At 57.6% G+C, this 13,981-nt stretch overlaps 1 long non-coding RNA gene across 2 annotated transcripts; it reads right to left on the reverse strand.

Annotated features, from left to right (window-relative positions):
* Positions 1-6,946: 6,946 nt before the first annotated feature.
* On the reverse strand, positions 6,947-12,913 carry LOC139826801 (uncharacterized). Of its 2 annotated transcripts, none has more exons than XR_011736936.1 (3): positions 12,782-12,913; positions 9,071-10,323; positions 6,947-7,175 (listed from the first exon to the last, which is right to left on the reverse strand). It is a non-coding gene; the product is annotated as an uncharacterized lncRNA (long non-coding RNA). The 2 variants fall into 2 exon arrangements; XR_011736937.1 differs by lacking the exon at positions 12,782-12,913 and adding an exon at positions 11,958-12,073.
* Positions 12,914-13,981: the final 1,068 nt, after the last annotated feature.

Here is a 13,981-nt window from a genome sequence, read left to right on the forward strand (position 1 = left end):
TTGATTAATGATGGCGAGTATTTATTAATGATGATCAGTATTTATTAATAACAGTCAGTATTTATTAATGACAATCAGTATCGATTAATGATTGTGAGTATTTATTAATGATGATCAGTATTTATTAATGATGGTCAGTATTTATTAATAACGATCAGTATTTATTAGTGACGGTCACTATTTATTAATGACAATCAGTAATTATTAATGAGGGTCAGTATTTATTAATCCTTGCTATTTAACCCTTTTGGGTTGAAACCTTTGAGACCGAACGCCGATTGATTCCACCGGGCAAGCTCCACCTGCCTGGAGCTTCAGTGCCGACTACGCCATCTGTTCTAAAAGCGCCGCGGCTTTATCATGTTGATTTTTTTACCTATTTATCCTGATTTTTGTCACTTTAGCCACTTGGCGGCTGCTCCGGTTGAGGATGGCGGCGTCTCCATGTGCCGGAACCACGGGTGGTCGGTGGACGCCGAGAGGGGGCAGGTAACGGGCACCCATGGGTGCTGCTCATTGAGCGGGGATCTGAGCGAAGGCGGCGAGGGGGTTGGCGGTGCCGTCGAAGCCCTTTGCGGGGGTCGTTACCAAATTGTGCGTAACTGGATGATTTGTGAACGTCGCTGCCGATTGAGTGGAGATGACGGGGTGAGAAAACGAGAAATAGGGAATCGCTGCGGTGTAAAGATTCGCGTTGCGCGCTCCCGCCCGGTTTGGGTCGTGTTTAGCGTAGCGGGTTTTATTATCCTCGTTATATAATGGAGAAATAATTGGGAAGAGCAGTTTGCAAAGCGCTTTGATATCCTCCAGCGCCACCGACGCTCCCGGTTCCGTTTGTGCTCAGGTGCGCGACGCGGGCGATGCAAACACCGCGAAACCATCGTTGGGAGATGGAAACGGCGCCTCCAAACCCCCGACGCTGTCCGAAAACACCCCCCTGGTGATCCCGGTGTTGGTTCCAGTGACAAGGAACGAGGTGGGTGAGGAGTACTTGGATGGTTGTGCGATGATTCGGCAACCGGCGGTGCCGGAGTTGCTCGCCGGAGCACCCGTGTGTGTGTCCCTGGCTGAACCAAGGGTGCTACGTGCCCCAGAACCCCCCAAATTACACCCAAATAACGCTATGGGGACGCGCTCGGCGGCCGCTACCCCAGGGACGGGCTCTGGGAGGCTCCAGGCTCCCGCTGGGTTATTGATCCGAAATACGGAACCCGGCGATCGCCTCGAGTTGGGTGGAAGGGAGGAAGCATCAGCAGGACCGGAGGGTCCCCAGACCCCTCATTTTGGGGTTCGCCGCTTGCTTTTGAGCCAAAAAAGGAGGAAAAGCAGATAAACGCCCGTGTGATTTTGTGCGTTTTCCACCTTTAACCCTTTTCTCGTTCGATGTTGCCCAGGTCACCGAAAATGAGTCTCTGGATGGGAAGATCTCGCAGCAAAAAGGCGACGGAGGCCGAAACCCCTCGTGATCCCGACACCGGGATTGAAGCGCTTTCGGCCGCCCCGCGGGGTTAATTCGGTGCGATGCGGATGTCCCCACGTAGCGCTTTGGGGGGAACACCCCGCTTTATGGTTGTGGTTTACGGGGGGTTTATCTCAACCCGGGCCGAGCGATCCCGGTGTAAAACCGCCCGGTGAACCCGGTTTGGGTTCGGCGTCCCCTCGCTGGTTTGTGGTGGCAAACGCAGAGCTTGTGCTCCCCAAAAACCCCCAAAATGGGTGATTTTGTGGAATATGGGATGGAAACAACCCCCCCAGGGTTTCGCTGTGATATCGGGTGTAAAAACCACCCGAGTGCTGCGATCGACTGCAAAACCCCATTGGGATGATCCATCAGCGACCGATTTCACCAAAACGATGGGAATTGGGACAATTTGTGGTTGTGACGCCAAGGAACGGTCTCGGCACGATGATTTTGATCCTGAGCGTTGCTTTTCCCCTCTATTTCTCAATATCCCGCAGGCAGAATGGACGGCGACTTGGGATTGTGCCTGGTGAAGGACGCCCCCAAAATCAGCGTCCGGCCGTGAGTCCCCAAACCACCAAAAACGGGCGCAAAACGGGTGCGTCGCGCTTTTCCTGCCCCTCGTTTGGCCCACCAGGACCCATTGACGTCCATTCCGAACGGAACACGAGGCGCTGATGTCACCGGCGGCGCTGATGTCGCGGCGGAACCCCGGCAACGCTTTGTTGTTCCGAGCCCTCGCAGGGCGTCTCTCCCACTCTGCCGCGTCTCGGAGCGAATCCCTGTGGTTTTCGGCCGAACCGCGCGGTTTCGGTGCCGATCGGAGCACGATGATGCCGTGAGCGCTCAGAACGCCCCCGTCCCCCCCGCCGCGCCGCCGCGGTCCCCGTCACCGCCTCCCGTCCCCTCTCCAGGCAGATCAACGTGGGGAGCGGCTTCCAGGCGGAGCTGCCGGCCCTGCGCGACCCAGCGCAGGCGCAGCAGGACGAGGAGCGCGCGGAGCTGGTCTGGAAGCCCTGGGGGGACATGGACACCGACCCGCAGGCGCCCGACCCAGGTATCGCACGCATTGGGTGCCTGGCCCACCCCACCTGGGCCCCGGGGAGGTCGTCGCTGCTCTTGGGGCTCCCAACGCTGCCTTTTGGGTAGAAATAGTGACGTTTCTCCGTGTGTTTCTTGCTCTCCGCTCCACCTGGTTGGCTCGTTTTCCGCTATCCCGTATCGCGCCTTTTGTCCCCAAAACCCAACTTTTCCTTCTCGTATCGTACCCATTATCATGTCGCACCTTTTCTTGACCAACCCCAACGTTTCCATTGTCCTATCGCACCTTTTCTTGACAAAACCCAACTTTTCCTTGTTGTAGCGCGTCTTTTCTTGACATAAACCCAACTTTTCCTTCTCGTATCGTACCCATTGTTGTATCGCACCTTTTCTTGACGAAACCTGACGTTTCCATTGTCCTATCGCATCTTTTCTCAACAAAACCCAACTTTTCCTTGTCTTCTCACATCTTTTCTTGACAGAACCCAACGTTTCTGTTGTCCTATTGCATCTTTTCTTGACATACACCCAACTTTTCCTTGTCCTATTGCGTCTTATCTTGACCAACTCCAACTTTTCCTTGACCTATCGTGTCTTTTCTTGATAAAAGCCAACTTTTCCTTGTCCTATTGTCTTTTCTTGACATAAACCCAACGTTTCCATTGTCCTATCACGTCTTTTCTCAACAAAACCCAACTTTTCCTTGTCCTATTGCACCTTTTCTTGACAAACCCAACTTTTCCTTGTCCTATCGTGTCTTTTCTTGACATAAACCCAACTTTTGCTTGTCCTATCGTGTCTTTTCTTGACAAAACCCAACGTTTCCATTGTCCTATCACGTCTTTTCTCAACAAAACCCAACTTTTCCTTGTCCTATTGCACCTTTTCTTGACAAACCCCAACATTTCCTTTATCATATCGCATCTTTTCTTGACCAACTCCAACTTTTCCTTGAATCGTACCCATTGTCGTATCACGCTTTTCCTTGAAAAACCCCAGCTTTTCCTTGTTGGATCCCATATTTCCACCCCCAAACCCCAACACCCCCATGTCACATCCCCCTTTCCCCAAACCCCAACACCCCCATGTCACATCCCCCTTTCCCCAAACCCCAACACCCCCATGTCACATCCCCCTTTCCCCAAACCCCAACACCCCCATGTCACATCCCCCTTTCCCCCAACACCCCCATGTCACATCCCCCTTTCCCCAAACCCCAACACCCCCATGTCACATCCCCCTTTCCCCCCCAAACCCCAACATCCCCACCTCATATCACCCCATTTCCCCCCTGAACCCCAACATCCCCATGTCCCATCACCCCGTTTCCCCCACCCCGTGTCGGTTGCAGTGTTGACCCTGCTGTCCATGGCAAGCTCCAGCACCATCCCCGGGAGCTCCAGCACCGTCCCCGGGAGCTCCAGCGCCATCCCCAGGAGCTCCAACGCCATCCTCGGGAGCTCCAGTGCCGTCCCTGGGAGCTCCAGTGCCATCCTCGGGAGCTCCAGTGCCATCCCTGGAAACTCCAGCGCCATCCCCAGGAGCTCCAACGCCATCCCCGGGAGCTCCAGTGCCATCCCTGGGAGCTCCAGTGCCATCCCCAGGAGCTCCAGTGCCATCCCTGGGAGCTCCAGTGCCATCCCCAGGAGCTCCAGTGCCATCCCTGGGAGCTCCAGTGCCATCCTCGGGAGCTCCAGTGCCATCCCTGGAAACTCCAGTGCCATCCCCAGGAGCTCCAGTGCCATCCCCGGGAGCTCCAGTGCCATCCCTGGGAGCTCCAGTGCCATCCCTGGAAACTCGAGCGCCATCCCCGGGAGCTCCAGTGCCATCCCTGGGAGCTCCAGTGCCATCCTCGGGAGCTCCAGTGCTGTTCCCAGGAGTTCCAGTGCCGTCCCCGGGAGCTCCAGTGCCATCCCTGGGAGCTCCAGTGCTGTTCCTGGGAGCTCCAGTGCTGTTCCTGGGAGCTCCAGTGCTGTCCCCGGGAGCTCCAGTGCCATCCCCGGGAGCTCCAGTGCCATCCTCGGGAGCTCCAGTGCCGTCCCTGGGAGCTCCAGTGCTGTCCCTGGGAGCTCCAGTGCTGTCCCCGGGAGCTCCAGTGCCATCCCCGGGAGCTCCAGTGCCATCCTCGGGAGCTCCAGTGCCATCCTCGGGAGCTCCAGTGCTGTCCCCGGGAGCTCCAGTGCCGTCCCCGGAAGCTCCAGTGCCATCCTCGGGAGTGTGTGTGAAGATTGAGGAGAAAGCAGCTGAAATGGAGATGCCGGAGCCAGAGCCGCAGGCCGGGACTGAGCCACCACCAAAGTGCCTGAATATTGAGGAGAAACCAGCTAAAATGGAGATTGTGGTGCCAGCACCAGAGCCACCGGCCGGGACCGAGCCGCCCCCAAAATGCGTTAAAATTGAGGAGAAAGCAGCTGAAATGGTGATTGTGGCACTGGAGCTGCAGGTGGGGACCAAGCCGCCCCCAAAATGCTTTGAAATCAAGGAGAAACCAGGTGAAATGGCGATGCCGGAGTCGGAGCTGCAAGCTGGGATGGAGCCGCCCCCAAAGCGCCTGAAAATTGAGGAGGAACCAGCCGAAACGGTGATTGCGGCACCGGAGCTGCAGGACGGGACCGAGCCACCACCAAAATACCTGAAAATTGAGGAGGAACCAGCCGAAACGGTGATTGCGGCGCCAGAGCCACGGGCCGGGACCGAGCCGCCCCTGAAGCACTTGGAAATTGAGAAACCAACCGAAATGGCGATTGTGACGCCGGAACCGCCGGCTGAGACCGAGCCACCACCAAAATGCATGAAAATAGAGGAGAAACCAACCGAAATGGCGATGCTGGAGCCGCAGGCCGGGACCAAGCCACCCCTGAAGCGCTTAAGAATTGAAGGGGAACCAGCCGAAATGGTGATCCCGGAGCCGCAGGCCGGGACCGAGCCGCCCCTGAAGCGCTTTAAAATTGAGGAGAAACCAGCTGAAATGGTGATCGCAGCGCTGGTGCTGGAGCCGCAGGCCGGGACCAAGCAGCCCCCAAAACGCTGGAGAATTGAGGACAAACCATCCGAAATGGCGATGCCGGAGCCGCAAGCCGGGACCGAGCCGCCCCCGAAGCGCCTTAAAATCGAGGAACCAGCCGAAATGGGGATCGCGGCGCCGGAGCAGCGCCCGGGGTAGGTTTGCGCCCTCAGGAAACCCCCGCGCCGAAACCACCGTCGGCTTTCCCACCGGACGGTGCATCCAGAGGGGGATTTTTGGGGAGAAAAGGGGTGAATCTGCGCGTGTGTTTGAAGAAGCGACCGCGGGGGGTTTGGTTTCTCGGCATCGGGTTTGATGGGAAGAGCTGGCGCCCGATCGTCATCTCCGGCACCAGGGGGCGCACGGAACGGGGCCGGAATTGGGCTGCAATCCTGTGAGATTGGGAAAAAACGCCGCTGTGAGATCAACGGGCAGCGGCTGCTCGCGGTGGGAAGAACCGGAAAGGGAAATGGTGGCAAAATGGTGCCGTAAAGCGCCCGGATCTGAGCCGAGAAACAGGGGTTTTGGTGTTTTTCTTTCTATTTAACGCGCTTTCTGCTTTGCTTAATAAACTGGGTTCTGGAATGAGTTGAAGTTCATTAATGCAGCGATTTGTGACAACGGGGGGGTTGAGTTGTTTGATTAATGAAATGTTAATTAAGGGTCTTGTCACACCAGGAGGGATGGAAGGGGGATTTATTTTGGGAGGTCTTGAGATTTATTGCTGTCACGATACCGGGGCCGTCGGTGCCACCCATTGCGATACCGGGGCTGTCGGTGCCACCCATCGCGATACCAGGGCCGTCGGTGCCACCCATCGCGCTACCAGGACCATCGTTGCTGCCCATCACGATACTGGGGCCGTCGTCACTGCTGTTGTGACGATACCAGCGCTGTTGTTGCCACCTGTCGCGATACCAGGACCATCAGTGCTCCCTATTGCGATACCGGGGCCGTCGGTGCCGCCCTTCGCGATACCGGGGTCGTTGTTGCTGCCCATTGCGATACCAGGGCTGTTGGTGCCACCCATCGCGATACCGGTGCTGTCGGTGCTGCCGTCGCAATACCGGGACCGTCAGTGCTGCCCATCACGATACTGGAGCTGTTGGTTCTGCCCATCACGATACCAGGGCCCCTGTCACTGCCCATCACAATATCAGGGCCGTCGGTGCTGCCGTCGCAATACCAGCTCCATCACTGCTGCCCGTCGCGATACCGGGGCTGTCGGTGCTGCTGTCGCGATACCGGGGCTGTCGGTGCCATCCGTCGTGATACCGGGGCTGTTGGTGCTGCTGTCGCGATACCGGGGCCGTCGGTGCTGCTGTCGCGATACCGGGGCTGTTGTCGCTGCCCAACGGTGAGAGGAAAGCTGCGCTTGGAAGGGATTTCCTGTCCAGAGTCCTCATCGTCTTGGCCATGCACAGCACAGTGAGATGTTCCCCATCGGAACAGAAACGGTAACTGGGGTCTGTGGAGAGCGCAGGGGGTAAAAGGGGTCTGGGAGGAAACTGCCTGAGGAAAAGTGAGACATCCCTTTTCCCTCTGTTTTAGAAACCCCAGCCAACTCGAGAGCATCTTGGGAGGGGTCGAGCTGCACTTACCCACAGAGGACACAGCAGCTGGAGGAAGCCAGGAGAGATCGGCGTGGAGAGGACGAGCGCAAGGAGGCTGCAAAAGGGAGAGGAAAGAAATCAGTGCCGCGGCCACTGCTGTTGCTGGGATGGGAGACGTGAGGGCCTGGGGAGCTGCGGTGGGGCAGCCGGGGCTGGCAGAGCAGCCCCACGCACCCCTCAGTAGGATGGGAATGAAGAATATGAGGAGCAAAAGTAAGAAAACTCATGGGCTAAGATAAAAAAAACCAAGTGAGATAAGTAATTGAAAGAGGAAGAGAGAATAAAACGCAAGGCGTGATGCAAAGACTCGTGGGCTCCCACAAGCACAGGGAGATCCCGCAGACCCCGAGCGATGGCTGCCCTGCAACCCCCTTCCCTCCCTTCTTACTGATGAGCACCATGTTAGGGCGCTGTTGGTGCCACCCATCGCGATACCGGGGCTGTCGGTGCCACCCATCGCGATACTGGGGCTGTCGGTGCCACCCATCGCGATACCGGGGCTGTCGGTGCCACCCATCGCGATACCGGGGCCGTCGGTGCCACCCATCGCGATACCGGGGCTGTCGGTGCCACCCATCGCGATACCGGGGCCGTTGGTGCCACCCATCGCGATACCGGGGCCGTTGGTGCCACCCATCGCAATACCAGGGCTGTCGGTGCCACCCATCGCGATACCGGGGCGATACCGGCCCCTCCTGGGGCAGCAGGGGTCCAGTACCAGCACGGTTTGGGGGTGGACCCGCTGGAAAGCAGCTCTGCGAGAAGGACTTGGGAGTTCTGGGTGACATCAGGTTGGCCACAAGTCACCAATGTGTCCTTGTGGTCACGAGGCCGAGGGTACCTGGGGGATATTTATTAAGAAGAGTGTGAGCAGCAGGTGAGAGAGGTGAATCCTCCCCCTCTGCTCCACCCTGGGGAAGCTGCATCTGCAGTTCTGGGTCCAGTTCTGGGCTCCCCAGTTGAAGAAGGACAAGGAGTTACTGGAGGGAGTCCAGTGGAGGGACACAGAGATGCTGAGGGGTCTGGAGCATCATTCTGATCAGGAGAGACTGAGAGAGATGGGGCTGTTGAGCTGGAGAAGAGAAGCTGAGAGGGATGTGATCAATGGGATCAATATCTCAGGTGGGTGTCAGGATGGAGCAGACTCTGTTCAGTGGTGCCCAGCGCCGGGGTGAGGGGCAACGGGCACAGACTGAAACAGAGGAGGCTCCATCTGAACGTAAGGAGAAACTTGCTTGCTGGGAGGTGCCAGAGCCCGGCCCAGGCTGCCCAGAGCGGGTGTGGAGTCTCCTTCTGTGAGACATTCAGACCCCTGGGATCCTGTGTGATCTGCTCTGGGACCCCGCGGGAGCAGGGGGGTTGGACTGGGGGATCTCCAGAGGTCCCTTCATCCCAAACCAGAATGGGGTTCTGAGGGAAGGGGAGGGAAGGAAGGGGAGGGAAGGAAGGGGAGGGAAGGAAGGGGAGGGAAGGAAGGGGAGGGAAGGAAGGGGAGGGAAGGAAGGGGAGAGAAGAGAAGCCTCCGGGGAGACCCCATTGTGTCCCACGTTGGGCACATCTCCAGGACCGCCACGGCAACGCGTTTTCAGCCCACTTGGTCCTGTCCTGAGAATTCAGATTTGCGGTTGACAGGACAGAACTAACTCCATCAGCTCAGCCAAGAAATGGATTCATTTCATGAATATACAGAATTCTATATGAATATATAGAATATGTGAATATGAATATATATTAATTACCTATGGAGGAGAGGAGGAGATGGAAAGGGAGAGGGAGATGGAGAGAGGATGATGAAGACAGGAGGGAAGATGGGATCAAAAAACAGAAAGGAGAGAGGAAGAAAGAAGAGGTGACAGCAGGGAAAGAGACTTGAGAGGGGTATAAGGCAGAAAAAGGGGGAAATGACGAAGGAAAGGAAAAGAAGAGGGGAGGAAATGAGAAAAAAGATACCTGTATGGGAGGAGCAGCAGGGGAGGATGAGACGCTCGCCCAGCAGCATCACGAGGCTGTGACCAGCACGGCACCAGGACCCAGGGGCTCCTCAGGGCTCCGTGCCGGCCTGTCCAGGAGAGCAGCGAGCGCCTGCTGGCCGCGTCCTGCCCGCTGGCTCCGTCCTGCCCAGTGTTCCTGAACCACGTTCTCCAGCCGCCTGACACGAGCTGGGCGATCAGCGGGGCGGGAGGTGCTGGTGATGAAGGAGAAGGTGCGGAGCACAGCCGGGAGGGAGCTCGGGGGAAGCCGGATGTGGCATCTCGGGGCTGTCGTCGTGTTTTCGGGATCTTTTCCTTCCCACGTGCCCTCGATCACCTCTTTGCCCCAGGAACCGTCGTCCACCTCGCGCTGGGGGACATCAGTGGCCGTTCTCTCCCTTCCCTCGGGCGCCTTCCTCCCAGCGAGTGACGAAGAGGATCAGCAGCAGCACGGTCCTTGACTCTTGGCCCCATTTCCCACGGGATCCAGCCCTCCCTTTCCGTTTTCCCTCGGCTCCCATCACGGCCGTGACCAACCCAGAGGTGTCAATCGTCTGGTGCCCTGCAGCAAAACGGCCGGGAAGGGACGAGGGACATCAGGCGCATGAAGGTGGTTTCCACAGCTTCCCCTTGCGCCAGAGCTGGGACGGTATCAGTGTCGGGAGTTACTTTTGCTTTCTCGGAGAGAACGCGGACAATGAGACGTCGACATCAACACCTCGTGAATGCATTGAGCTTTCTGTATCGCTTTACTCAGCGTGACTGTAGATAAGGGCAGCAGCGAACAGTCACTGAAGATTAAAGAACGTTTTTAAAATAAGCAGCAAGGCCTCACATTTGTTCTGAAGCTTTTATTTTCAGGGTATAACACTGTTCAAGGGTCACTTCGGAATGACTTAGAAGCTGCAGAGGACTCAAGGGCCCATCTCAAGATGCACCAACGTCCAGGTAAAACATTTGGTTTGGAACGAAGAACAGAAATGGTTTCCTTCTCCCTTCTTCCCTCCAACAGAGCAGAGGCCACAAGCGAGGCCCCCGCTGAGCCGAGACGTGATCCACGTAATCCTGCGGCTTTCGAGCGGGGCTGTTCCAACGGGACACAGGGTGCTGGTTTCCAGCTGCAGGAGGGAGGTTCAGGGGGGACATGAGGAAGGAACTGAAACCAATCGTTGGTTCATTGCTTTAGGCCCTGCTGAACGGAGCCTCTGAGAAGGAGCTGGGGCTGAGCTGGGGCTGTGAAACAGAGGGAAAAGGGATGTTTCACTCTTCCCCTCACAAAGTTCCCCGCCAGCCTCCAAATTCTTCTTGATCTCAGGGACCCCCCAGGGATCCCAGAAACCACTGAGACCCCCCCACACCCACTCGCAAGAACCCCTGGGACCCCCCCAAACCCAGGTTTCCCCCTTTCTCCTCTCCAGCCCCCCAGGGACCTCACAACCCACCCAGGACCCCCGAGGGGCAGCTGCATGGGGGGGGGCTCTGACACCCCAAAAGTGATGGGGCGCATGGGGTGATGTGGACCCCCCTGTGGTGGTTTGGGGGTCCCCGAGTTGCCGTTCCCCCCACTTTACAGCTTTTGTACAAATTGTCTCTATATTCGTAGCTGGGGGAAAAAGCGCCCCCTCCCCAGTGCTGCTCCCACAAACCTGGGTGGGCCTGGGCGGGTCCTCTGGGTCCCCCCCACTGGCACGGGGGGAAAGGAAAGGATTTAGCACAGAAATCACAGCATCACAGTATGTTTGGGATTGGAAGGGACCTCAAAAGCTCATCCAGTGCAATCCCCCATGCAGCAGGAACACCCAGCTGAGGTTCCACAGGAAGGGGTCCAGGCGGGTTTGAATGTCTGCAGAGAAGGAGACTCCACAACCCCCTGGGCAGCCTGGGCCAGGCTCTGTTACCCTCACTGAGAAGAAGTTCTTTCTCAAATTTAAGTGGAACCTCTTGTGTTCCAGCTTGATCCCATTGCCCCTTGTCCTATCATTGTTTGCCACTGAGAAGAGCCCGGCTCCATCCTCCTGGCACTCACCCTTTATATATTTATAAACATTAATAAGGTCACCCCTCAGTCTCCTCTTCTCCAAACTAAAGAGCCCCAGCTCCCTCAGCCTTTCTTCATAAGGGAGGTGCTCCACTCCCTTCAGCATCTTGGTGGCTGCGCTGGACTCTCTGCAGCAGTTCCCTGTCCTTCTGGAGCTGAGGGGCCACAACTGGACACAATATTCCAGGTGTGGTCTCCCCAGGGCAGAGCAGAGGGGCAGGAGAACCTCTCTGACCTACTGACCACCCCCTTCTAACCCACCCCAGGTCCCATTGGCTTCCTGGCCACAAGGGCCCAGTGCTGGCTCATGCTCACCCTGCTGTCCCCAGGACCCCCAGCTCCCTTTCCCCTACCCTGCTCTCTAACAGCTCATTCCCAGCCTATACTGACCCTGGGGTTGTTCCTGCCCAGGTGCAGCACTCTGCACTTCCCCTTGTTAAATCTCACCAGGTTATCCCCCCCCAGCTCTCCAGCCTGTCCAGGTCTCTGATGGCAGCACAGCTTCCAGGGTCACCCACTCCTCCCAGCTTGGTGTCCCCAGCAAACTCGCTGACAGTCACTCAATTCCCTCATCCGAATCGTTAACGAATATATTGAATAATATTGGCCCCTGAGGCCCTGCACTGGATCCAGGCCTCAACCGGACTCTGCCCATTGACCACCACTCTCTGGCTTCTCCCTCTCAGCCAGTTTGCACCCCCCACTCCCCACTGCCCAGAGCACCCCTCCCCAGCTCAGCTGTGCGGATGCTGTGCAGACGGTGTCAGAGGCTTTGCTGAAGCCCAGGGAGCCCACACCCACCGCCCGCCCCCTCCATCCACCCGGGTACGTTCCCATGAACGGCGACGGGGTTGGTGGGGATGAACTGAGATGAATCAAGAGATTGAGCCACGCGCTCAGAGCGATATCGGCTGTTCAACCGCTCAGTCACCGCATTTTTAAATTACAGAATGTAGATCACAGGGGTTTAATTACGGGAAATATTTAACTGTTTAATGATGGATTTTTAATGCGGAGAGGGACCAATGAAGTGGGGTTTAAGCACCACTGCCTCTGACGGACGTTTAATCCCAAGAAATTTAATGGGAAATTAATTTAATTTGAAATGTTCTTTATCAAACTGTTCAGGTCACTTCTGAGATACAAAAAGTTTTTAAAGCAAAACATTAATCCCAGTAAATTTCCAACAACGCTCCCTTCCGTGAAACCAAAATTCAACAAAAACCTCTAAGAAACGTCAACATTTGTTGGTTTTTAGTTAACGCTCAAATGTCGCGTTTAATGTTACACATTTAATTTATACACTGGAGGCCTCGGTGCGGGGGGGCTGGGGGGAGGGTGTGTTAAAGGGACATTGGGGGGCACATTTGGGGCTGTTTTGGGGTCAAAAAGGGGCATTGAGGTTCAGGGGGACTTGAGGGAGTCGCGGGGGGCGGGGACCGATCGGGGGGGCGGGGGGAGCCCCGCAGGGGGATTTGCTGGGGGAGGCAGGGTCAGCAGGGCCTCCCCTCCCCCGCAAAGGGACCCAGGGCCCCCCAAACCTGGTCCCTCCTGCCGGCTGCACCCCAACCCCCACAGCTCCCCTGCACCCCCAGACCCGCCCCGCGCCCCCCACAACCCCCCGCAACAACCAAATCCGGCCCCGCCGCTCACCCGGGACCGAACTGGCGGCGATCGCGGTCCCAGCGCCTTGTGAGGAGGATTTTCAACCGCGGAACTGCGGGGGCGACCAGCGGGACCCCCCCACTGCCGCCAGAGGGCAACACGGCGACCGCCCGGGGGCAACACGGCGACCGCCCGGCCCCGGCCAGCGGGGCCGCAGCCCCGGGCCCCCCGCCCGCCCCCGCAGCCGCTGCAGCCGCAGGAGCCGCCCGTGGCAGCGGCGCTCCGGCGGCAGCAGGGGACGAACCGCCACAGCCGGGCCGCCGCTCCCGGGGCGGGCTGCATGGTCACGCCCCCGGCACCGCCATTGGCCACACAGCCGGCCCGTCACCGTCCCTCGCACCCGTCCCGAGCCGCCATTGGCCTGGAGGCGGCCTCCTGATGCCCATTGACTGTGCCGCTTCCAGCGGGAAGTCCCTCCCCTTCCCGACACGGCTCAGCGCCTGCGCAGTGCAGCCCCCGCGCAGCCCCGCGGTGGCGCCGTCGCCCGTTGCGGGCTCTCGCTGCTGTTTAATCCAATTCTTTAATTGTGTTCTTTAAACGCGGGTTCATGAGAGCACAAGCGAAACAGTGCTGGGTGCGCGGGAGATTCGCTCGGCCCAACACGCACACCTTTAACAACAGGAAGTGTGTTAATTACAGTAAGTGTTCATAATGACCCCAGAACTGTGCATGTTCATGAGGTGATCTCAGAACCGTTTCCACAGCCCTGAGCCCCCTGTTCTCCTGCGCAGTGGCACTGGGTGCATTTGAGGAGGGGTCCTTGGGGTCTTTGGATGAAGGCTCCTCAGCCTCCTCACAGTGGGCTTTGCCCCTTTGGCTCATTGTGAGGAACTGGTGGGACCCAAGCGGCCAAGGCGGTTGAACCCGGCCTGGCGCCCCCTTTTTGCTGGAAATCTTGGCGATCTCGTCTCCTCAAGGTTGCAGCTGGTGCCGTGAAACTTCTGATCTCGGCATTTGATGAAGTTCAGCCGCAGGTGTTAGTGACGGGATCGGTTTTACAAGGTTTTCCCTTCTGGAACAGGTATGGGATGGGCCTTGGCTGGCTCTGCCCTGGGTACCACTGATCTGTTACAGTTGGATCCCTGGGTATCACTGACCTGTTACAGTTGGATCCCTGGGTATCACTGATCTGTTACAGTTGGATCCCTGGGTATCACTGACCTGTTACAGGTGGATCCCTGGGTATCA

The sequence above is a fragment of the Patagioenas fasciata genome, unplaced genomic scaffold (assembly GCF_037038585.1).
Source record: "Patagioenas fasciata isolate bPatFas1 unplaced genomic scaffold, bPatFas1.hap1 Unplaced_22, whole genome shotgun sequence".
Taxonomy (NCBI): Eukaryota; Metazoa; Chordata; class Aves; order Columbiformes; family Columbidae; genus Patagioenas; species Patagioenas fasciata.